At 34.7% G+C, this 11,459-nt stretch overlaps 1 non-coding gene across 1 annotated transcript; it reads right to left on the bottom strand.

Moving 5' to 3' along the window:
- Nucleotides 1-7,405: 7,405 nt before the first annotated feature.
- LOC131828317 (U6 spliceosomal RNA) lies at nucleotides 7,406-7,509 on the bottom strand. Its single transcript, XR_009352342.1, has one exon. It is a non-coding gene; the product is annotated as a U6 spliceosomal RNA (small nuclear RNA).
- Nucleotides 7,510-11,459: the final 3,950 nt, after the last annotated feature.

Here is an 11,459-nt window from a genome sequence, read left to right as displayed (position 1 = left end):
TTTGTTCTTTTGTGACTGGCTTATTTCACTTAGCATAATGTTTTCAAGGTTCATCCATGGTGTCATATATGGCAAGGTTTCCTTCTTTTTAAGACAGTAAAATCTAATCATAAGTATATACCACATCTTCTTTATCTATTCATCCATTGATGGACATTTAGATTGTCTTTACACCTTTTCTATTGTGAATAATAATGTAACAAACATGGGGATGGAAATACTTTGAGATTTTAATTTCAACCCTTTTGCATAAATACCTAAAAGTGAGAATGTTGGATCATATGGTAGCTCTGTTTCTAATCTTTTGAAAAAATTCCACATTGTTTTCTATAGCTCCTGCACCATTTTACATTTCCACCAACACTGTACAAGGTTCCAGTTTTTACACATCAACACCAATATTTTTTTATAATAGCTATCCTAGATGTGAGGTGATATTTCATTGTGATTTTCATTTGTATTTCCCTTTTGATTAATAATGTGGGTCATCTTTTCATATTCTGTTAGGCACTTGTATGTCTTTTTTGGGAAGATGTCTGTTCAAGTCCCTTTCTCATTTTTTTAATAGTTATTTGTTGTCTTGGTTTGTTTGCTATCAAGTTTAGGAGTTCCTCATATATTTTGGGTAATAAAACCTTATCTAATATGTGGATTGAAAATATTTTTCCCATTTTGTGAGTCACTTTTTCACTCAAAAGATTGTTTCTTTTACTGTGCAGAACTTTTTTAGTTTGCTATTATCCACCTATATTTTTAATTTTTTTTTTTTTAATCCTTTAGTGTCATATCCAAGAAATCATTACCAAGAACCAAGCCATGAAGCTTTCCCCTTGGGTTTCCTTCTAGGAGTTTTATAATTTCAGTTCTTATGTTTAAGTTTTTAATCTATTTTGAGTTGGATTTTTTTTGAAGATTTTTACTTATTTATTTGAAAGAGAGAGAGCACAAGCAGGGTGAGGAGGGCAGAGGGAGAAGCAGATTCTTCAATGAGCAGGGAACTTGATACTGGGCTTGATCCCAGGACCCCAGGATCATGACCCAAGCCAAATGCAGCTACTCAACTGACTGAGCTACCCAGGGGCCCCCTGAGTTGAGTTTTTTGTGTGGTATAAAATATAGGTCCAATTTTATTTTTCTGCATATAGATACCCAGCGTTCCCAACACCACTTGTTAAAGACATAGTCTTTAACCCATTGCATCGTTTGTCAAAACCAACTGACAATACATATGTGTGGGTTTATTTCTAGGCTCTTTATTCTGACCCAGTCTATATGTCTGACATCATGCCAGTTCTTTTTTTTTTTTTTTAAGATTTTTATTTATTTTTTCGACAGTGAGAGAGGGATTACAAGCAGGGGGAGTGGGAAAGGGAGAAGCAGGAGCCTGATGCAGGGTTCGATCCCAGGACCATGACCTGAGCTGAAGGCAGACCCTTAATGACTGAGCCACCCAGGGGTCCATTATGCCAGATCTGAACTTAGGCAGATTTTTTATTTTAAGATTTATTTATTTATTTATTTATTTATTTATTTGAGGTGGTTGGAGGAGAGAGGGAGAGAGGGAATCCTGAAGCAGACTCCCACTGAGTGTGGAAGCTGATGCAGAGCTTGATTCCACGACCCTGAGACCATGACCTGAGCCAAGTCAAGAGTCAGCCACTCAAACCACTGAGTCACCCAGGTGCCGTGCGACAGATTTTTTAAATCTGTTTTTGTAGCAATAGATCTATATGGGAGTAATTTCTTAAGATTTAATATTAATATTTTGCTCTGTCCATAATCTGCAACAACCTAGTCCTTTCAAGTAATGGAATCACAGAAAAGGAGAGTTATCCAATATTTGACCAGTGCTATTCAGCTAGTTGGTGGTAAAAGAGGAGTAAGAACCCTGGTCATGTGAGATCTTGTCCAGTGTCCTTATACACATGACTGACCACTCTTTCTTAAGATTATGAAAAATTTACTGTAGTTGTAAAATATTGCAAAATTTTCCATTTTTCTGGACCAAATTTCATAATTAAAGTGTAAAAATAAAAACAGCAGATGGGAGAGAGAATGCAGACAGCCTACTTCAGCAGCATTCCTTGGACAGCTGGATGAGCAGACTGTGGGAACTGGAAAACAGTGATCAAATTGCTAATGACGAAGTCACCAATCAGTCATAATCAATTGGCTGTCAAACCACAGTCTTGTTCAGATTTCTCATAGGCTTCAGTCCCTTTCTTATTTTTGTGAATGAAATACACAAAAGTCAAAATATTTTTTGAAGATTTTATTTATTTGCGTGCACGAGAGGAAGAGAAAACATGGGCTGGGGTGGTGGGGGAGGGGGACAGAGAGAGAGAGGCAGTTTCCCTGCTGAGCAGAGAGGCCACCACAGGGCCTGTTCAACCCCAAACCCTGAGATCATGACCTGAGCCAAAGGCAGATGCTTAACCAACTGAGCCACCTAGGCACCCTTCACAAGAGTCAAAATTTTTGAGTAGAACAGACTATAAGTCAAAGATTTAGAAATTTCCTTTTATCTCAATATTTCTCAGTGTCTTCAATCTCTTGTCTTTATACTTTATATCATTCTTGCCTAATTAAAAATTCAAATATTTATAGTTTGGAGAAATACTGTTATTGAGTGTAATTTAAGATTCACAATTACTGTGGTAAAGGAGAAAATTAAATTTTTTTACCTAAGAAAGCCTACAAAAATTTGCATAATATGTAAAAGAAGAAAAGGTAGTAAAGTATAGCCAACTGCCTGATCCTAAGACTTATAAGGAACAAGTTCTTTTAATTATATATTTTTAAATATATAAATATGCTTTTGAGATTGCTGAAGAACCAGGTTAAGTACAGTGTATGAATAGAGATGGAACTGATACTAGAGCTGATTAATAAACATCAGTATGGGAGGAAGGTGGGCAGTTAAACCAGAAAGCTAGACTCAAGAAGTCGTTTGTGAATGTCCATTTTTTGGAGTTGAACAGAAGATTGGATGTCTTCTCCAAAATTTTTTTTTTGCTTCCTTTTATGGTAAGATTATCTTTAATGTGTAAGCAACACTACTGGGTTTCTTTTCCAATAATCTACAGTCTCTGAACTGCCCTTTTGCTTCCCATCTTGCCAACAAGTTCTTCATTAGTGTTCTCTATAATGCAAAGATCATAAAAAATAATTTACATGAAGTATGCCATATTAAACACAAGCAACTCTATTCAGAATTCTAAAAATTCTCTTTGCTTATAGTGATGTAGATCACAACAACAGAATAAGAGCTTTCCCTTGGATAATGAAATATTTTTATTCAATTACCTGGTTTAGCTGTCTAACCACTTAGGAAAAAAAGTCCTTTGGAATGCACACAGAATAGATGTCTCAAAAACGGCTAATGAATAAATCAATAGTTGAACAAATGTATTTTTTTAAGATTTTATTTATTTATTTGACAGAGAGCGAGAGATCACAAGTAGGCAGAGAGGCAATCAGAGAGAGAGGGGGAAGAGACTTCCCACTGAGCAGAAAGCCCGATGCGGAGCTTGATGCGGGGTTTGATGCGGGGTTTGATCCCAGGACCCTGAGATCAACTGGAGCTGAATGCAGAGGCTTAACCCTCTGAGCCACCCAGGCACCCCTGAACAAATGTATTTTAAAAAGGAAACACTTAGTTAACCTCTCAGAGCACACTCAAGATAATGCATGCTTTCCTTGATTAATCAAAGTCTTTATATTGCAAAACAATTATTACTCATTTAAAAAGTGTATCTTATTGTACTGCTGATATGCATGTATGAACCAATAAGAAATTATAGTTGCTAAAAAAAAAAAAAGGCTATTGCAATCATAGGATGAATTATCACAAGCATCAAGATATCTAGCAGAGGAGGAGATAATTCTATTTTTTCTCTGCACTAATCAGACAACATATAGAAGGATATATAAGATGTGGGTTAAATTTTGATTATCATATGAATTTTTTATTTAGTGTAAAAAAGGCACAGAGAAAAAGGAAAAAGAGGGGGAAATTCCTACTGAAACTACGTTACAAAAAATAGGAGGTGGTATTTGCAACAGATATCTTTTTTTTTTTTTTTTAATATTTTATTTATTTATTTGACAGAGAGAGATCACAAGTAGGCAGAGAGGCAGGCAGAGAGAGAGAGAGGGGAGGAAGCAGGCTCCCTGCTGAGCAGAGAGCCCGATGCGGGACTCGATCCCAGGACCCTGAGATCATGACCTGAGCCGAAGGCAGCGGCTTAACCCACTGAGCCACCCAGGCGCCCTGCAACAGATATCTTAATGCAAAATCTACTTATTCCACCTTATACTCTAGGGGAGGGGCAAGGGTTAAGAATAACGTAAATCAAGGATATCTAAAATGCATTTTACAAAAAATAAAAAAAACACTCTATTTGTAAATGGAGAAATGCATACATGCTTTGCATTTAGAAGAGCATATTGCTTTATAGCTGCTTCATTTTAAGAAGGGATTTTTAAAAAGTGTAGTATGTGAAAGTTAACACAATCATGACAATATGGGTCTTCAAAAGTTACTCATGCAAGGGTACATTGAAAGGACTGCAGGCCCTGTGGTGAGGAGAGGAGAGGAAATGGGGAGCCACTCGAGTTTCTGCTCATTTTTTTTTAAATATTTTATTTATTTATTTGACAGAAATCACAAGTAAGCAGAGAGAGAGGGGGAAGCAGGCTCCCTGCCGAGCAGAGAGCCCGATGTGGGGCTCGATCCCAGAACCCTGAGATCATGACCTGAGCTGAAGGCAGAGGCTTAACCCACTGAGCCACCCAGGCGCCCCGTTTCTGCTCATTTTGATTATGAAAGGGGAAAGATCTTGTTTGAGCTATCGATTCCTTACTGCAAAAATTATGCTATGAGTTTTACATTGATGTCCTTCACCAAATTAATTTTAAATATTAGTAGCTCAATAACCACTGGATGGATGCAGGAAGTGTACATTTAGAACAGATTAATTTTAAGTAAAAAATAAGTATGAGAACTATTCTATACTTCTAAAGGTAGAAACTTCAGTTTGTGAACAAATTTCAGCGGAGCTAAAAACGTTTTTTAAGGCTGGTTCTCAAGTATATTTTAATAGGTAGACAACTGTGGTCATTTAATTGTGGGCAGAATTACATAACTAACTAAATTTAATCTGCAGGGTAGCAGAGTAGTTTAGTTTTGTTTCCAAAAAAAAAATTCTGTTGCTGAAATTTACTCAAAGGATTAAAGTTAGAAAATTTATGAAGTCCAAAGTAGCTTCATAATATGTGAAAAATATAAATGTCTCATAAATGTTGAGTATTATTCATTTACTCAGTCAAAAAAGTTTATATGAATTTAGCATATGCTAAGCTCTATTCAAATAATATAACAGTTAAAAAACTGTTTCCTTCCAGGTACATTTCATTTTTAAAGTGTTTATGTAACTAAATAATTATGGGAAACTGATAACTTGATGGAATAAAATTGGAGTAAGGATACATTAAAATTTGCTGGGTTAAGTCAGCAAAGGTTTCCTAGAGGGGACAACATTTAAATGAAGTCCTTGACCACAAGGAGTTGGGTGTTCACCAGATGGACAATTGAGAATAAGAAGTCGAGATAGGAGTGAGGGTAAGAAGTAATTGCTTTCTCAGTGGTGGAAATGGCATGACTCCCGGCAATGGATAAGAAATTTGGGCTTTCGGGAACCAAGGCAAGTGGAAAAGAGGAGAACAAGAGTGTACAAATGCAATAAAGAGCTAAGTGAACAGATTGTGGAGGGCTTTGCTCAGGAGTTTTATTTATGCTAGTAAAAAGGCAATGAATGATTTTATTTATGAGAGTAACCTGGTCAGATCTCTGTTTCAGAAAGATAAAACAGTGCAAGGGTAGTGGTGAGATCACATGAGCAAAGAATCTTATTAGAAAGCTCTTAAAACAGTCCAGATGAAGAATGCTCGGGACTGAGTCAAGCTGGGTAAACATGTCAATTTCAATTGTTTCTGTTCTCAACAGTAAAGTTAGAGGAGATATGAAAACTTTTGCAGGTGTCTCTCCTAAGTAGGGAAACTGTGGCATTCACACTAAAGAATAATTAAAATACAGTCTTTTAATTATGCCCGTGTGGAAGCCAGATTCTTCTGCCGTATCTCGTAGCTAAACATGTGATATTGGGTTCCAGATATATCTCTATTTTACAAAAGAATGAACTTCCAGCAGTTGGACTATTCTAAAGGTGATGTGCTCAATGCTCTTATTATAGGGAAGAGGAGCACCTAATTACATTAATCAAAACAGATACAGTTTCTCCTTTCAGAGATCAGTCAATACATCTTTTTGTTCCTATGACCTTTTTCCTCACCAGATTGAGTTCCTTTGTTTCTGCCAATTCCAAGTGCCCATCAACATCCTTTTTTAAAGTTTTTGTAACTCTTAATCTTCCCTATCCACCTACCAAATATTCTAATTTTCATAATTATCAGGAATTCAGCCTATTTCTTCCTTTGCACAGATCTAATTTTACAAAGTATAAAAGAGTCTTTACCTAAGAATGTGTTTCCTTGGCTCAGTCAACTAGTATTTGTGGTGCCCCTAATCCCTGGTAAAATATCATTTTTGATGTTTAGCATTTATAGCCTGCCCATAAAACTTATCAGGAAGAGTAGAGTCTGGATTTATTGCCTGTTCTTACTTTAAAATTGCTATCAATGAAATTAAGTCTTAACTACTAGATTCAGTGCTACCTAATTACCTACCCGTTTCTTCATTTTATAACTTTATTACACTTAATTTTACTAATGGGGATTCAAGATGTCATAATTATAATAGAACATGTAGAAATGTCTATTTTTATATGAAGTAGGCTAAGAATTATAAAGTATATCAATATATATTAGTTAACACCCTGCTTATTATGAAACAATACCTTCTAATGAATACCATGGTGGATGATGGGCATTTATAGATTTTATTTGTAGATACTAGGGAGATAATCCACAAATTCCTCCATAGTTAACATTTTCTAAGAATTCATTCTTTGCTCAATATTTACTTTTATAATCACAGAGTCTATAGCCCCTCAACACAGAAATGTGGTTTTAAATATGTCATCTCATTGCTTTCTCATTATTATTATTATTTTTAAAGATTTTATTTATTTGACAGAGAAGAGACAGTAAGAGAGGGAAAACAAGCAGTGGGAGCGGAAGAGGGAGAAGCAGGCTTCCCACAGAGCAGGGAGCCTGATGTGGGGCTAGATTCCAGGACCCTGGAATCATGACCTGAGCCAAAGGCAGATGCTTAACGACTAAGCCACCCAGGCGCCCCTTATTATTATTATTTTTTAGTTAAAGGACAGTTGACATAATGTTACATTAGTTTCAGGTGTACAACACAGTAAATGTGACAAGTCTAAAAACCATTAAATGCTTCACAAATTTGCATGTCATCCTTGCGCAGGGGCCGTGCTAATCTCTGTATCATTCCAATTTTAAAATATGTACTGCCAAACTGAGCACTACTTTCTAATTGTTTACTATAAATATGGTGACAAATTATCTACATCAAAAGTACTCTAAGAAAAGATAACAGGTTATTTGTGTTGAAAGACCCTGAAATAATAAAGACATAAAATGACGGGCCACACTGAACTGCATAATCAAAATGGGAAATAATAGTAGATAAGGAAACCGGAGAAGAGAGGATAGGGCTAGGAGAATTATCAGGAAATATGTGTTTTCTGAGGCTTTGGCACCAGCATTTTACTATTGCTTTATAAGCTAGTTTTATCATGATAGCAAAGATTTTCTGAAAAACCTCACTGCTTTTTTAGAAATGCATTTAAAATATTTAAATAATAGGTATTTCATTGGTTAATGTCAGATATTACCATTTAATACAAAAAATATTTTTAAACTTAATTGCTTCATCTGTATTTTGTTTCTAATAGATGTAGTAACCCAAATACCTACTATTTGAATATTAGTAGATCAAATAAAAATGAACATTTTATTTATTTTCCTGAGTATTTAAATATAGTCTAAGTAATTTAAGTTAAAAGGCATACACTTTTCTTTATTGTGTAAATGTTTCCTTTATTAAAATTGTTAATTTTCATATAAACTAGATCTTTTCTGAAATATATAGTTTTCTTCCACTGTATTATTTTTCAGTCTTTGCCCCATTTCCATATTGCTTAAATTATTGTATGAGCTGAATACCTACAAAAACAAGCAACTTCTTCTTAAATACTTTTCTGAATATTCATGTCAATGTTTAACAAAATTCCTTCCACAAACCCCTCATCTGTGGAAATGCTGCTGGGGTTTGAGCTGGCCTACAATTTTTATATGACATACATATATGAGACATATATATATATCTCATATGTAGGTTTGCATTTTAAAAAGTATGAATATCTGTGAAAAAGCTGGTAACACATGAGTTTTAAACATGTTTTCCTATACAAAGTGATTATAATTTCTTTTCAACTCCTTTTAATATCTGATTGTACCAGTGTTGCAATGAGCTTACTTCAAGAGTTTATGAAACAGGAACTATTAGTATATTTTCTTAAACCTAATTTCCTACATTACATTAGTGATTTCAAAACATATAAGGATATTTCTTCAATTTTTCAAACAATTATTATAATTATAATTATCAATTATAAGTGCAGTGTCTATATATTTTTTGAAATAACCTTTTTTTATTTTAAATCAATGAATATGCTAGAATGTTTCTTATAACTTGGTATCTTTATTTGCATACCTCTAAACTAAGCTAGGAACTACTTTTTTTTTTTTTGCATTGCTTTGGTACTTTGCAACATGTGGCCTAGAGCATATTTTTTAACAGTATTTAAAAAATATATATTCATTTATTTGAGAGAGGGGGAGGAGGGAGAGGAGGACTGAAGCGAGGGAGGGAGAGGAAGAGGGGAAAAATCCTAAGCAGACTCTGTGCTGAGCATGGAACGCTCAAGGCAGGGCTCAATCTCAAGACCCTGAGATCATGACCTGAGCCAAAACCAAGAGTTGGAGGCTAAGTGACTGAGTCACCCAAGCACCACTATTTTTACAGTATTTCTGTTTTGCAAATCAGTCTTAGACATGCTTTCTATAAACAGACTCGGTTCTTCTCTTAAAGAACATTTTTGTGGGTGGGAGGGAAGTTGTTCTGGATGGCCGTCAAATCCAAAGTGGGCTTTATAATGTAATGTTTTTCATGTGGGAATATTTAATTATTTTTTTTAAAAAAAGTGCCCCAGAACTGAGGTCTGTTTACTTGCTCATTTGTTTATTTTTGAGAAAAGTTTGGGGGGATAATAACCTCTTCACTGTGAAGTCATGATTCACCACAAAACAATAACAATGCATTGTATTTCCCATTTGAAAGAAGTAATCAGTAAGTTAGTCTCTGTATTTGAAAGTTTGATAGAAACATTTGTCATATCACACAACAGAAATTTAAACCTGAGCCGTCAAGTGCTAGTTAGTTAATAGCAATTCAATAAACTCAAACAATTAAGATAAGCTTATCATAGGTAAGACTATAAATTTTGGAGTCGAACAGACCTGCCTTTCAGTTATAATCCTGCCATTTACATGCCTGTAACTGCAAACCACTTACCTCAAACCTGTTATTCTTAATTCTATTCTCTTTAAAATGTGGTTAACAACCGCATTTACTGAATTCAATTATTGGACTGATAAATGAAATAGTTAAAGTGAAGCAGAACAATGCCTGGTGCAGAATAAAAGCTCACAAATGTTAGTTAAAAACAAGATGAGATAAAGTCGTGTATTTTCCCATAGTTAAAATTTCAACACAAAAACCATAAATTTGAGTGTTAAGTATTCTATATTAAATCCAAAACAGTTTAAGTAGAAATATCCACAGGGGTGCCTGGATGGCTCAGTGGATTAAGCTTCTGCCTTTGGCTCAGCATGATCTCAGGGTCCTGGAATGGAACTCCAGGACCCCCCCCCACCTATCCTATCCCGCTCTCTGCTCAGCAGGGAGTCTGCTTCTCCCTCCTCCTCTCCCTCTGTGTTCTTTCTCTCAAATAAATAAATAAAATCTTTTTTTTAAAAAGTCCACAAAATGCTATCAAATTCACCACAAGTAATTTTTTTACAACAAAAACAGTGACAAATCAAAAACCAACACAACCATAAGTTAAGTATGCATTTGCAACTTAAATTTCAATAACTGTTTAAAGTCATACAGTACCATAAGTTAAGTATGCATTTGCAACTTAAATTTCAATAACTGTTTTAAAGTCATACAGTACTATTCATCTGACCGAAGGAAAAGGTAGTTATTTCTCTACGTTTTAACTCAATTTCTAAGAGTAGTTGTTCTTGTGCTTTGGTGAGTTGAAGGAGCTTTGAAAGTTAAGGATAAAGCACAAATATTTAAGACAAAGAAAAAATTTGCAGGTAATTGCAGACTCTATTAAAGCCTTAATTAAAGGGCACTAGGAACACGAATTAGCACATCAAACTGCTATTTCAACCAATTTATTAATTGACTCCAGGATTAGGCTGTAATGTGCACTGTTAAGATTATGTTCGTGATCTGAAAACCCTACGATTATATCTCACTATTCTTATGTCAGGAATAACCAGGTTGAAATGTGCATTTAGAAGGGATCTCCTTGTTTTATAGGGATACTAGTAGATCTTGTAATAAACATTGATCATTCTATGCCTACAACAGCTAAACCTAAAAAAAAAAAAAAAGCATGATGCAGAATTCAGCAGACATTTTTTGTATGGCTAAATGCTTATAGATATTTTGGTTCATCTAAACAGAAAATAAATTCTTGATTTAAAATATAGTTCAAACAAGAGTTATAGCAAATGGTGTATTGTATTACATAGCACTTATAGTTAACAATACAGTATGGTGCACTTCAAAATTTGTTAAGAAAAAGATTTCATCTTAAGTTTTCTTAACAGAAAAAAAAAAAAAAAAAGCTAAGTAACACAAGGAAACTTCTGGAAGGGATAGATATATTTATCACCTTAATTGTGGTTGTGGTAGCATGGGTATATTCATATGTCCAAGCTCATCAAACTGTATACATTATGTAAGTGCACTTTTTTTTTTTATGTATTAATCATACCTCAACAACACTATAAAAAATTAAAGAAGAATGTCTTTCTGCGTTCTTGGCAGGAATAGAAAAAAAATATTAGATAGATAAAAATAAAATTCACGATTTTTTTTATTGTTATTTTATTTTTTTATAAACATATATTTTTATCCCCAGGGGTACAGGTCTGTGAATCACCAGGTTTACACACTTCACAGCACTCACCAAAGCACATACCCTCCCCAATGTCCATAATCCCACCCCCTTCTCCCAAACCCCCTCCCCACAGCAACCCTCAGTTTGTTTTGTGAGATTAAGAATCACTTATGGTTTGTCTCCCTCCCAATCCCATCTTGTTTCATTGAT

Source organism: Mustela lutreola, chromosome 3, assembly GCF_030435805.1.
Source record: "Mustela lutreola isolate mMusLut2 chromosome 3, mMusLut2.pri, whole genome shotgun sequence".
In the NCBI taxonomy this organism is placed as follows: domain Eukaryota; kingdom Metazoa; phylum Chordata; class Mammalia; order Carnivora; family Mustelidae; genus Mustela; species Mustela lutreola.
Note: the sequence above shows the minus strand (reverse complement) of the source record. Positions and strands in the feature narration are given on the sequence as shown.